At 51.5% G+C, this 12,817-nt stretch overlaps 1 protein-coding gene across 10 annotated transcripts in view; it reads left to right on the top strand.

Moving 5' to 3' along the window:
- Nucleotides 1-12,817, top strand: part of LOC105495102 (single stranded DNA binding protein 3) — a 180,967-nt gene that overhangs the window by 25,574 nt on the left and 142,576 nt on the right. The window contains exon 1 of one of the 10 annotated variants that reach the window (XM_071092669.1): nt 1,689-2,050. The exons of 4 other annotated variants lie outside the window; for them this stretch is intronic. The gene's annotated coding sequence lies outside the window, so the exon portion shown is untranslated. Of the gene's footprint in view, nt 1-1,688; nt 2,051-2,080; nt 2,196-2,237; nt 2,420-12,817 lie in introns of those variants that run through there. 5 more of the 10 variants (XM_071092677.1, XM_071092667.1, XM_071092675.1 and 2 more) reach the window with 5 other exon arrangements.

Below are 12,817 nucleotides of genomic sequence, written 5' to 3' on the forward strand. Positions count from 1 at the left end.
AGTTTGTCTGGAATACCCCTCCCTAGGTGAGAGCCGAGGTCCTGGACTGGGACCACGATGGACCGTAGCTTCTCAGGAAGCCGAAGCTGGCCCTGGCCAGAGCTGCCTTGCAGACTTGAGATACAGATGGCTTCTTTCCCCCTCCCGTTTTCTTTTTGAAAATGTTTTTAACTCGGAGCATGTGTCGGCATGGCGTTCTTTTCACGAGGACAGAAGCTGTCACTGCACGCAGCAGACACTGGTTCTGATCCAGAGCCGACTGTGGCCTGCTCCTGGGTCTAATTATTTGGCAGGCCAGGTGCTGGGGTCCTGTCCAGGGTATAATCAAGACTCAAGCATTTGGGCATGTGGGTGAGGAGGAACCATGGGGAGGGGAAGGAAAAAGGAGGAGGGGAGGGGTGTGACTTAGCCTGTCCAGACCACAGAGCCAGTCACTCACCCTGGAACAGCAGTGAAACAGCAGTGTCTGCTGCTCTGCGGGGAGGTCTGCCTATGACCTGGTGTGGGAGCTCAGGCTGCCACCAAATTGGGCGCCCAGCCCAGACCCTAGGGGAGGGAGGAGCCTGGAGCAGCCCTTCCCTGGCGAGATTGGACACATTCCATTTTCCTCTCTGACCAGAGAGCCTTCTCACCCCTGGGTGTACAGGCTCTCTCCGCTAACAGAGGCCCTTCTCCAGCCCCATTGTCCCCACTGGGAGACTAGGAATACCCCTTTCCCGGCCCCCAAAAATGAGTGAGCTCCCAATGCCAGGCACAGAGTGAAAGCCTCGTGTTTTAGAACGGCGAGCGGGAAGGACTTGACGTGCTGTGTTCTTACAGGAAGGGCAGGGACGATACTGCCTTGTGCTTTGCCTGGTACATGGTAGGGGCTTAGGTATTTGGGTGAACAGAGTGACGTCCAGAGAAAGCAGGACTTTGGCTTGGGCAAGGAGTGGGTGGCAGTAGGGAGGGCTGTGGTCTGTGGAAGGGGCACCGTGTCTCTTGGCTTTCTTCCACTGTCCCTGCCGATGGTGACAGCCAGCCAGCCTCCTGGCCATACCATTGTACCGCCTCTTTTGGCTTGGTCCTGGGCGTGGATGTCAGATTTGCTTTGTTCATGTAAAATGTGGTGGGATCATGTCTTTCCCTCAAATCAAATTCCAACCAAAATCAAAACAAAACAAATCAAGAGTCTCAGTGAAGACAGCCCTGAGGGTTCCGTTGTCTCAGCCTGGGAGCCCGGTCGACCCTCACCTGCTTTTCAGATTTTGCCATGTTTATTACAGACGTCCCCATCCTGGTGCTGGGCACTCACTTTCAATACAGGTTAATTCTCACAACCTCCAGGTGTGGTATGCAGTGGTCTTAAGGAAAGAGAAAACAGAAAAAGGCCGCACAGGTAGGGCTTCAGAGAGCATCTGAGGGCACCCAGGGTAGCCGAGGTGTGTTACTGGCGAAGGCCCTCCTGCGGACTAGAAAACCCGCATCTTGCTCCTGTGTAGCAAGTGTCATGTCTGTCACTGGCTGACACTTTGAGGGTTTTTCTTTTCTCCAAATAAATAATTCTTTGTCTCTCTTCAGGGTGGCAGATCGGGGCTGGAGGGAGGCAGCCGTGAAAAGCAGCCTGGCTGACTATGAACAAGTGGGCCGGGGTGGGGGCCCGGCCAGGTGGTGGGGCCAGGAGAGCCAGTGTCCTGTGTCTGGCGTGGGTGGGGAGGGTGTGGGAGACACCTTGAAGCCACCTCGGAAAATGTTGAGTGGGACATTTCTTGCCCAGAGATGTGTGAGTGAAATATTAGACTAAATAGGGAGTTCCTTCCTCGGAGGAGGAGAAAGCAGGCTCTCTTTTCCTGTCCCTTTGTCTCCTGTCCCCTTTGTCCCAGCCCTCCAGCTCTGCGGCCTCCCCTCCCCCAGCGGTTCCTTCCTTTGTGCCCGCCGGCCACTCACCAGCGAAACTTAACTCAGCCCCAGGCCTCACTCCCCTCGAAACAACAGAAGGAGCCAGTAGGGCAGGCCTGGCTGTCAGCGCCTTGGACGAAAAGGAACCAAACCGCCGTCCCAGCCCCCAAAGGTGGCAGTTAATTTAGAAGTTTGGCGTTGACTGTTGGCCGTCCCTTCAGAGGGAGCAGCTTTGGAGGGGATGTTGCTGCCCCAGCCAGAGGGATTGGGGGCTGTAGCTGAGGCCACGAGACCTGGCCTTACACCCCTTTTCCCTGGTAAAGGGCCCTGGGTTCTCCACCAAAGCCCTTCTTTTTCCTGCTCTGAGTGGTTTGGGGTTCTTTGTGCAGTGGCCAGAAATATGGACATGCAAACTGTAACAGAACCCCACCCACACTTCTGGGTAGCGACGCACCCATATTTGTTACATGATTGTCTTAATCCCCTTTAAGCAAGGATTAGCGATAACTAGGGGGTTAAACAAAAATCAGAAGGAAAAACTGTAAGTTGGGGAAAATCTGTCCATGAAAGAAAGTTGATGAGAATATGGGAAAGTTGGGCTAGATTCAGTTCATTTGTTATAAAAATGGGAACTCTGGCGCCTTGTTTCTAAGCTGATGGCCGGAGGTCTCAGGGCATCTGCTTTTTGGGGGTGTGTGGCCTGCATGTCAGGAGAGTGAAGGGACTGGGGCCTGTGGAGGTTTGGTAGACTCGGTGTGGATTTGTGCCTTGTTGAGGCCGAGCAGAATTGTGAATCGGCGCAGCTTCATTATTGCTGGAAGTATTTTTCCTTCCTTAAAATATCTAATTTATTTAACCACACATGTTTAAAATAATAAGATAACATATAAATTTAGAAATACTATGTTCCACCTTCAATTTACGTGAAATATTTTATTCTAGGTCTTCATATGCATTTTTGTTATCAGTGTCATAAATGCTGTCATCAAAGCCAGTTTTTGTTTTCTAACCCACCTTTCTAGGACGTATCACCAACACTCCCAAGTTGTTTGACATACATTATTTTTCTGCTTTGTGTATGATGCTTCCTCTGGGAATTTTGTCCCAAGCCACAGGAATCCATTAGAACATGAAAACAGTGGCTTTGTAAAAATGTGTCTCATAGGTGTCTGTCGCTGGAAATGCTCCAGCAGATCTGAGATCTCTGCTGTGATGCTGGGTCGGGGAGTGGGGGGCACTGCCCTTCCTGAGTGTTAAGAGCCTGGGTGCGGGTGTCCCACCTCCAGCCACCTGTGTGACCCTGCTCTTTCTTCAACCTCAGTATCCTCATCTAGAAGAAGCAGACAGCAGTGCCTAGAGCTCACTTCTCAGGATTCAGTGTGCGCCCAGTGGCCTGTATACAGTAAGCACTCAGCACACTGAGGTTGGGCTGTTGGAGCACTCCTGCCCTTCAGGTTTACAGAGTAACCTTGAGGGCTTATCATACAGGGCCTGGAGGCAGACCTTGTGGGGAAAGCGAGGAGCACCGTGGGTTTCAGTTTTGGGTTTTGGAGTGGGGAAACCATTCCAGGGGAAGGGGGGTGTGCTTTCAGTAATGGTGATGAGGCCTGTGGCTCCCCCCCCCTCATTTATTGATTGCTTGCCTTTTAACCGTAGTGTCTCTTTGCCAGCCCTCTGGCATTTTCAGAGTGGAATGTTTTAAATGCCCTTGGTTGGGGACTCTGTGTCTTGGAGGTGAGAGAGGGCCTTACCTCTCTTTCGGTCTCTAGAAAAGCTTTGTCATTTAATGCTTTTTATTGCAAAGCTGACAAAAGCTTACCTGGACTTGTAACAGAGGGGCAGGCTCTTTGCGTGGGAATTAGCATTGTCATGGTCATGACTTGTTGGTCACTGGGTGACAGATGGTAGTCACACCCCTAGGCCTCAGTTGGGACGGAAACTCCTGGGATGGGCAGTGGCAGGAGTGTCTGTCAAGGGTGTCCAGGTTGTCGGGACAGATTTGCATCGCCGTTTGTAAATAAGTGCTGCTTTGAATATCTACCTTTGATGCGCTGGTGGTGGAGGAGCTGGGATTCCCAATTTAGATGTTTGATGTAATTTGAAACTGAAACCATCAAAAGTCTATCTCATGAAGAAGAAAAGGAGGGTGAAAGTCCCCCTCCTGGAAGTTGTCACCTGGCTGAGATTTTAATTTGTTTGGTTTGAAGGAGTCCAGGCTGACCATATGTTGAAGGCCCTGTCCCAAAGAGGAGTTTTTCCTTCGCATTATTGCATTTCATTGAGGGAATTAGCCAAATGAAGTCAGAGCAGGCAGCGTGTCTTGTTACTTGGTGGAGCTGTAAGGGCTGCGTCTTCAGGTTGGGAGCGCCATTGCTTGACTCACCATTGCTGGGCCAAAGCAAGAAACGGGTAGTGGGTTTAGACGCTGGCACTGTTGGCAGTGGTAACATGCTTAAAAGTGGAATTGTGTGGATGAAAGAACTTGAGGAAAGGGGTAGGGTGGGAGCAGGTTTTTTTCTGAATGGGCAAGGCCTCAGGGCCACTATACCTCTTAGAGGTGTGTGACATACACACACGCACACAGACACAGACACGCACGCATGTGAGTGAAAGGGGTGGAGGGGAGACCAGAGACTAAGGGAGGGGAAGGGGGTCCAGGAGTGGATGGCTGGGCTTGGGGGAGGGGTTCCCTGTTTGCATAACTGATTGTTGCTCCTGGGGACTGTGGAGGGGGGGAAGCCAGCACAAAGGCTCTTTCCTCCCCCTCCCTCCCTGCCCCGTCTCCCTCTCCCTCTGCTACTTATCCCTCTCCCTCCTCTTCCCTGCTCTCCTCCTCCTCCTCCCTTTCCTCCCTGAGCCTGGTCAGCACCACCTTGTGGCCCCCCTGGGCAGTGGATGGCACTGGGCTGGCCTTGCCTTTGCTTCCCTGCAGGCAGGGTTTGCCACCGCCAGGGCCCTGTGGCAGGCAGGGCTACCGCAGCCGCCTGTAGCGTCAAGATAAAGTCCAGAGGAAGGCTCTGGCTGTGGGTCACCCTTTAAAGGCTGTTACTTTACACAGATGGCTTCTATGTGAGCTCGGAGGTACTCGCCCCTCACCATCCTTTCCACCAGGACTGGAGGCTTCTGGAGGGGGGACTGGCTGGGGGCGCCTCTCATGAATGGTTTTTCTGGATCCTGTCTCCTGGGCCCACAACTTGACACTCTTGAAGAAGCACTGGAGTCACAGTCAGCTGCTGGTGTGAAAGTGGCTGGCAGCAGGATTGTACTGCAGCAGCTTCAAGCAGGCCTCAGAATGGGGATGAGGTCGAGGTGCCTGTGGACTGGCCTGTGGGGAAGAGCTCAGAGCGGGATCCCCTGGCAGACCCCAGTCTGGCTGGTCCACCACACATCTTTGCTAAATAAATAAATTGAATGAATGCATGCAGTGTGACCCCCCAAGTAGGAATAAATAAATTCCCCTAGGTGGTTTGTCATCCACATGTGGGCTTTTCTGTCTGATCCTTAGTGTCCCTAGCAGTCCCACGGTGGTGACTTTTCAGCACTGTCAGGCTGTCTGACGATTGCTATTGTGCTGCGTGCCGAGCCCTCCAGGCTCTGATCACAGGGTCCTGACCAACACCTGGGGACACAGAGACAGAAGCAGGCCCTGTGGACAGCTAGTGGAGAAGATGGGTGGCATGTGCAGGGCCAGGGGCGAGTCCTGGCCCAGCCTCCGCTGCTGCCTTTTTTGGTTTGCCGCAGGATAAGGTTACAGGTTGGGAACCAAGAGTCCCGCAGTGATGGGTGGGGTGTTGTGCATCTTCCCAGGGAATGCTCTTGTCCCCTCCCTGTCCCTGGCCCCGGCCTTCTACCCACCTGAGTGGTGCTTGTCCTTCGGCTATATGACGTTTTCATGAAATGAGGACTAAAGAATGTTTTTTTAATTTTTTAATTTTTTGTTTTGTTTTGTTTTGTTTTGTTTTGTTTTGAGACGGAGTCTGGCGGAGTCTGGCTCTGTCGCCCGGGCTGGAGTGCAGTGGCCGGATCTCAGCTCACTGCAAGCTCCGCCCCCCGGGTTTACACCATTCTCCTGCCTCAGCCTCCCGAGTAGCTGGGACTACAGGCGCCCGCCGCCTCGCCCGGCTAGTTTTTTGTATTTTTTTAGTAGAGACGGGGTTTCACCGTGTTCGCCAGGATGGTCTCGATCTCCTGACCTCGTGATCCTCCCGTCTCGGCCTCCCAAAGTGCTGGGATTACAGGCTTGAGCCACCGCGCCCGGCCTAAAGAATGTTTTTAAGCGAGTTCGCGCTCTGCAAGTTGGTTAGTCCCTTGATAGCTCACGTTGGATTAGGTGGGGGTTTGCCTTTTACACTCCGTCTGCGTTCTTGGGGGCCAGGGCTGGGTGTGGTTAGCATGGATTTGCTTTGCATTCTGTCCCCTGCCAGGTGGGGTGGGGGATGAAGGGAGAAAGGTATGGGGAATGCTTGTTCCACCCGCAACAGGCTTTACTGATTGCCTTGCATCTTCACCTCGGCTTCTGTGAAATGGGGATAATGTAAGCATTCATTATAGGGCAGTTGAGGGTGGTTTGTGAACAAATTTCATCCTGGAGAATGTGAAGTGTTTGGTATCAGTTGTCCTGGAAAGGCTTGGACAGGTCAAAAACTTCTAGATGGGAAGGAGCAGGGCCTCAAGAAACTGTGATGCCCTTTTGGGGCTTGCTGAAGAGATTAATGACAAAGGTTGTGTGGGATGACCTGGGGTGTTTGCTCAGAGTCGTATTCCCAGAGCCTGTGCTCCTTGTGAGTAGCGGCAGGAACCAGGGCTTCAGGCCTCCTGGCTACCCAGTCTCTGGGTCCCTGACACGCTGTGGGCTGCTGGCCACTTGCTGCACACACATTCCTGTGCACCTGCGTCTTACCTGCCCAGACTGCCCTCCAAGGTTCTGTATAAGCCCTGACTTCTCTTAAGAAGGCTGCCCTGGGTTGCTTTGCCGTTCTCAAAGACAGGCTTCCAGCCAGTGCCCATTGGGCTTTTTGAGCCCTTTAGTCACCGCTTCCCATGATGTCCCTGTGCAGGGCTCTGGAGAAGTCTGTAATAGCCTGCCTTTCCTGTCCAGCAGGAGAGAGTGTAGTGGGGATAATGGGATGAACATCACACTGACCACAGCTCCAGTGGTCCAGATGCGCACACCATGGGAAACAACTCACGTCTCCCCCGGTCAGCCCTTGGCACTCAGCTCAGACACTGCCCCTGAGCAGCCCCTGTGTGTGAGTAGGGAGTTGGGGCAGTTCTGCTGAGTTGGGGTGCCGAGAGGCATTCCTGTTTTTTGTTTTTTTTTTTCTTCTCGAGACAGGGTCTTACTTTGTCACCCAGGCTGGAGTACAGTGGTGCAATCTCGGCTCCCTATGGCTTCCATCTCCTGGCTCGAGCGATCCTCCCCCATCAGCCTCCCAAGTAGCTGGGATTACAGGCATGCACCGCCACACCTGGCTAATTCTTGTATTTTTTATAGAAATGGGGTTTCACCATGTTGTCTAGTCTGGTCTTGAACTCCTGGTCTCAAGCAATCCGCCCGCCTCAGCTTCCCAAAGTGCTGGGGTTACGGATGTGAGCCACTGAGCCCAGCCTGTTGCTGCTTTTTTCAAAACAACTGTTTGCCGACCCTTCTAAATCCATCCAGGGCAGCCCCAGAGGCCCAGATTGGCTAGATTCCCGTAACCCTTCTCAGCTCTGTAACTAGAATCATGAAGGGCGGCACTCGCTTTTTATAGAAGAGGAAACCGAGTCCCAGACAGGGAAGAGGCCGCTTGATTGACAGAAAGGGGCCCCAGAGGCTGTTGAAAATTTCCCTTCAGCCCTCAGTGGTGGGCTGGTAGGTCTCACCTTGCTCCCAAGGCTGTTGCCATTAGCAACCAACTTCCCCTGTTGGTTCTGGGGGCCCTGGAGGGGAAGAGGGAAGAAGGTGAAGCAATGCTGTCAGGTGACGGATGAGTGTCTGTGCCAGCAGGTTATGCGGGTGACACCAGGAAGAGGGCCCAGGCACAGAGAGTCACGCATGCACAGCCCGTTGGTTTGCTCTTCATCATTCCCAGCCATGGGGAAATTATATAGAGACATTGCATTCTTTACAAAAACATCTCCCCCTGCCTCCCAACAAAAGAACAGAAAAGGAAGAAGAACGTAGAAAAAGAGGAGGACTAGGCATAGGGTCTGCTGGAGTCAGGGAGGCTTTGCCCCTGTCCTGGCCCTGCCGTTCTCCAGCTGTGTGGCCTTGGGTTAATTGCCTGGCCCCTGGGGCCTCAGTTTATCCATTCATAAAAGAGGGGACGGGGTACAGGTATATACTAGCAGTACAGGTGTGCAGTGCTCAGCCACGTGCCTGATGCTCCTGAACCCTCAGGAAAGGATTGTGGGTGGAAGAGCGTCGGAAACCTGCAGTGGGTGGATTTCCAGTCACATGGTCACCATTTATTGAGTGTAGCCTAGATCCTGCCACAGGTATGGCACCAAGGGGATGCAGACTTGAGCCAGGATTGCGTTGATTGTTGTCTGTAAGGGTAGACAGGCTAATTGACAAGGCAGGTAGTGGTCATGCTCAGGAGGAACAGAGGCAGAGTTTGAAGGGAGCCCAGAGAGGGGAGACACTGGCTGCTTTAGGGGCTGGGAAGGCTTCCTGGAGAGGGTGTTGCTGCTGGGCCTCAAAGAAGGAGTGAGAAAGAAAGTGGAGGGGAAGGGGCATCCCAGGCAGGTGCAGATCTTTGTCTTGGAGGATTATGGGCGGTGAACACTGATAGTGCCCGACGTTTATTGAGCTCTCAGTCTGTGCCTGCCCTTGTTCTCAGTGCTTTGCAATATGAAGTAGTTTAATCCTCCAAACCAACCCTGCAAGGCAGGTATTATCCCATTTTGCAGAGGAGAACCGAGCCACAGAGAAGGGAAGTAATTTGTCAGGGCTTACACAGCATGTGGGACTCAGTCTGGAAACCCTGAGAGTCAGGCTGTGGAGATCAGGCACATGCCTAGCTTGCCTTGCCTGACAGGAACCCAGGTCTGGTTGTTGGAGATACTCATTAACTAGTGGTTTGGGAGAGTTGGTGAGTCCCTTCCACCTCAGTTTCCTTATCTGTAAAGTGAGTATAACACATGTCCGTGAAAGGATGAGGTTCTTGGATGGAGCTGGTATAAGAGATGTGCTCAGAGAATGCCTCATGTTGTGGGAGGCTCTTTCCTTGGCTCCTTTACCAGGTGTGGTTGCAGGGTAGAAAGGTGTTCGATCTTAAGGCAGCCACTCTCCCACCCCTGCCCGACCATCTTCGTTTTTGAGGCCAGGAGCCTGTCAGCTTTGGCAGGATTAGATAAAATGTGGGCATAGTGCCCAGTGCAGCACCGGCACATGCACAGCCCCTGTACGCAGTTGTCATTTTTATTATTGTGTCTTCTTTCTCGATATTGGTGATTGTTACCGATGGTCCTCTCGTCAGTCCTATGGGTGATTTTAGCCTCACTTTAGAAGAGGTGTAGCTTGGGAGTGGAGAGTGCATCCAGAGGCACCATCATTGCAGACACATTGAAACACCAAATTGGGTGTATCTCTCTCCCATTCCTGCGCCTATGTCACAGCACAGGAAGGCCCCAGCAGGCTCTCCCTGTGTGTTGGCAAACAAGGCTTAAAGTCGCCCAAGCCTTCCCCAGAGCCAGCCTTCTGAAGCAAGCCACCATGTAAGGTGTGACATGTTCACACACACGTGGCATCCACACACGCTTTCTCCCACTTGGGCGCTTGAGCGCGTGGTAGTGTCTCTACTCAGTCCACAATGGAGTGTTCCTCGGTGCTGGAGTTAATGTGCTGTAAACCTAATCTTGACTCTGAGCAACTCAGTCTTGTAAGAACATGCAGCTCCTATCTGAGAAGACGGTGTTTGCCCGCAGGGCGACCTGATATGGCTATGAAAATAATGCAGTGGAACAAGTGTCTGTAGCTTTGGGGTGCTTGGAGACCCTTCTTGTGGCCCTTCGGCATACCCGCCTTGGGTGGTTCTTCTGGCAGCAGTCTTGTTGCTTCTCTCCCTTCCAGCCACCACTGGAAAGGGGGTTGGCCCTGTCTTTTCAATCACTGAGTCCTGGGGCATTACAGCATTTGGGTCTCTGGACCATGTGTGCTTACGGCACAGTGCTAAGAAGACACTGGGATCCCTTGATTCTATATGACGGGGGAACCGTTCCCAAGTCTAAAATTGAGCTGAGCCATGCTAAGGGCTGCCACCACTCACAACCACCACACTCATGCTCATTCTTTGTTGATTTGGAAGCCTCTTCAGGATCGTGTAGTGCCTGAGGGCCACTCTTGCGGAGAAGAACTGTAATCCCTTAAATATAATAATCCCCTGCACCGGACACTTTGTAGAACAATCTCCTGTATGTGAGCTCATTGGCACCCTCTAGCAGTCCTGGGGCAGTGACAGACAAGCCTTATTACCCCATTTTGTTGATAAAAAGGCAGGTGGCTTTAGTGACTTTCTAAAGCCACGTGTCCAGTATATGATGAAGCTAAGAGTAAAAATCCAATCTGAAGGTTAGTGATGGTGCACGGGACAGATGGTAAATGCTTGGCACATACTCCGGCATTCCTCCCTTGTTCATGTCAGACATTGCAAGTTGATCACAGTAACTCTTTTTCTGCCAACCCGCATTCAGAATTATTTTCAGAACACAGCCTTCTAGTCAGCCATTATCAATCGAATAGCATCGCCATGCAGGATGAGTTTGTTGTCATCGGAGTCACAGATCAGGCTGGAAGTTGGCCAGTGATGTTGTTTGGGTTTCCTGGTTGTTTGGATTTCCAGATAAGTGAAAGTTGGATGCAGACAGTAAATGAATTCCATTTGGAAGCCCTGTACCTGCTTGACACTCAGCTACCAGCTTCCAGGAAGGCCCTGGAGGATCTTAGGGAGGTGCATGGTGATTGACTAAAGAAGGGTTGCTTGCATTGGAGTGCCAGGTGGTGACCCTGAAGCGGATAGAGGGTGGGACAGGCTAATTGCAGAGACATGATGGAACCCTCCCAGTTGAAGGAAGCTTAGAGGAGGAAAGCTTCTCTTCCAGGCATCTTGAGTTCTACTCCACATTTTGATTTCTCTTGGGATGTTCCAAGGATGGTTTTTAATATCACATAAACCCTCATGGGATATGGGGATCCCGAGAGAGGCGACAGGGTAAAAAAAAATGGAGCAGTGTTGTGCCCAGGATACCGTTGAGAGTACTAATCTTGGGAATCTCATCTCAACCAAAGGGACAGGGTCACGTTCTCTGACTGGTTGGTGAGTCTGAGTGTCTGATTCTGTTCTGAGCATCTTCGTACACCAGATTTGAGGTGGAGGTTGAGTTTGAAGTTCTCATTCAAGTTGAACCTTGAATTTTGCATCTGCCCTTGTACAGCCAGACCACAAGAACAGACAACTGCAGGACTTCTTCACCTCCAGTCTTTCCTCCACGTGGAGACACAGAAACCGTCTGCCACGGTCACCTAACTAGTGGTTCTCTTTTTTTTGATCACATAACTCTTCAAACATTAGCTGATTTCTTGCTGTCAGCCTCCACGTGGATATTCTTGACCTTGGTTTTCAAGATGCCTTTTTATCCATCCACCTAGCTGCGCAGTCCCTCTCATCTCTCCCAGCAATGGTCACCCTAGCTCCCTGCCTTCCTGCACAGGTAGGCCTCTCAGTTTGCCACCCCCCGCCGGGCCCCCCCAATCCCGTGGAGCCTCTGCGGGAATAAGTTCAGCTCAAACCCTCGCCTTTCCCAGGGAGCCTGGCTTGGGCCCCCCCACTCGAGAGGACTTTTTCCCATGTGAAATGCAGATTTAAAGAAAGTCAATGGTTGCAGTTAGGAAGGACCACACAGGACATAGGTTTCAGTGGTTTCTGACTGACTTTTTTTCATTTTAGCAGAAAGAGTTTTTCTTTAAATGAAGTCTTACATGGAAGTGCAAATAATAAAACAAAAACGGAGCCATCTACTTGTTTTAGGGGTGCTGCGAATTCTGCCCACTGGGTTTCCCACCTTTACACCTCCTCTCATGCCCCCAAGGGTTTTACCTTTGAAGAGAGCACAGATCTAGGTACCTCTGATTTAGTCAGCTCCCAGTTGGAGAAGTTGTGCGTAGAATAGAGAGATGACTTGGCTGAAGATACCCCTAGTAAGTGAGAGTCATGGGGGCCCCCAGGCCTCCCTGCCACATCCAGGGTGCTTTTTAGTCTATCAGCTTTCCCAGCTTTTCAGTGAGATGTTCAGGCACATTTCAATGAAGGGTCTATAGCTAGCTCTTTGTGGGGAGTGGGAAGAGTGAAGCAGCTTCTTTAACGTAGGGCTTCTCAGAGTTTGTAGTGTACTAACGTGCATTGCAGATCTCAGAAGTGGATGGGATAGATTTTTAAAAAAGACAGTGATTCTCACACCGGTTTATTGCAAGACCTTATCTGGTTAAAGAATCCTAAAATGGTTTCAGAAATGCTTCAGGCAGGGAGGTAACGGGTTGTGAGTTCGTTTCTGATTTTTTTTTTTTCCTAAATGTGGGGAATTGTAGGTCCAGTTGGCAATCCATGAACAAGTCCCTTCTCCCTGGCTGCAGCATAGTGTGTCTGTCCTGGAAAGCCCCTGTTTTTCTTCATTAAGCATCTATTTTGCTGTTAGGTGAAGGGCTCCCATGGGTCCCTCCATGTCATTAAGGTTTTCTTTTTTTTTTGGAGATGGAGTCCTGCTCTGTTGCCCAGGCTAGAGTGCAGTGGCATGATCTCAGCTCACTGAAGCCTCTGCCTCCCGGGTTCAAGTGATTCTCCTGCCTCAGCCTCCTGAGTCGCTGTGATTACAGGTGTGCACCACCACAGCTAACTTTTGTATTTTTAGTAGAGACAGGGTTTCACCATGTTGGCCAGGCTGGTCTCGAACTCCTGACCTC

Source organism: Macaca nemestrina, chromosome 1 (genome assembly GCF_043159975.1).
Source record: "Macaca nemestrina isolate mMacNem1 chromosome 1, mMacNem.hap1, whole genome shotgun sequence".
NCBI classification, from domain to species: domain Eukaryota; kingdom Metazoa; phylum Chordata; class Mammalia; order Primates; family Cercopithecidae; genus Macaca; species Macaca nemestrina.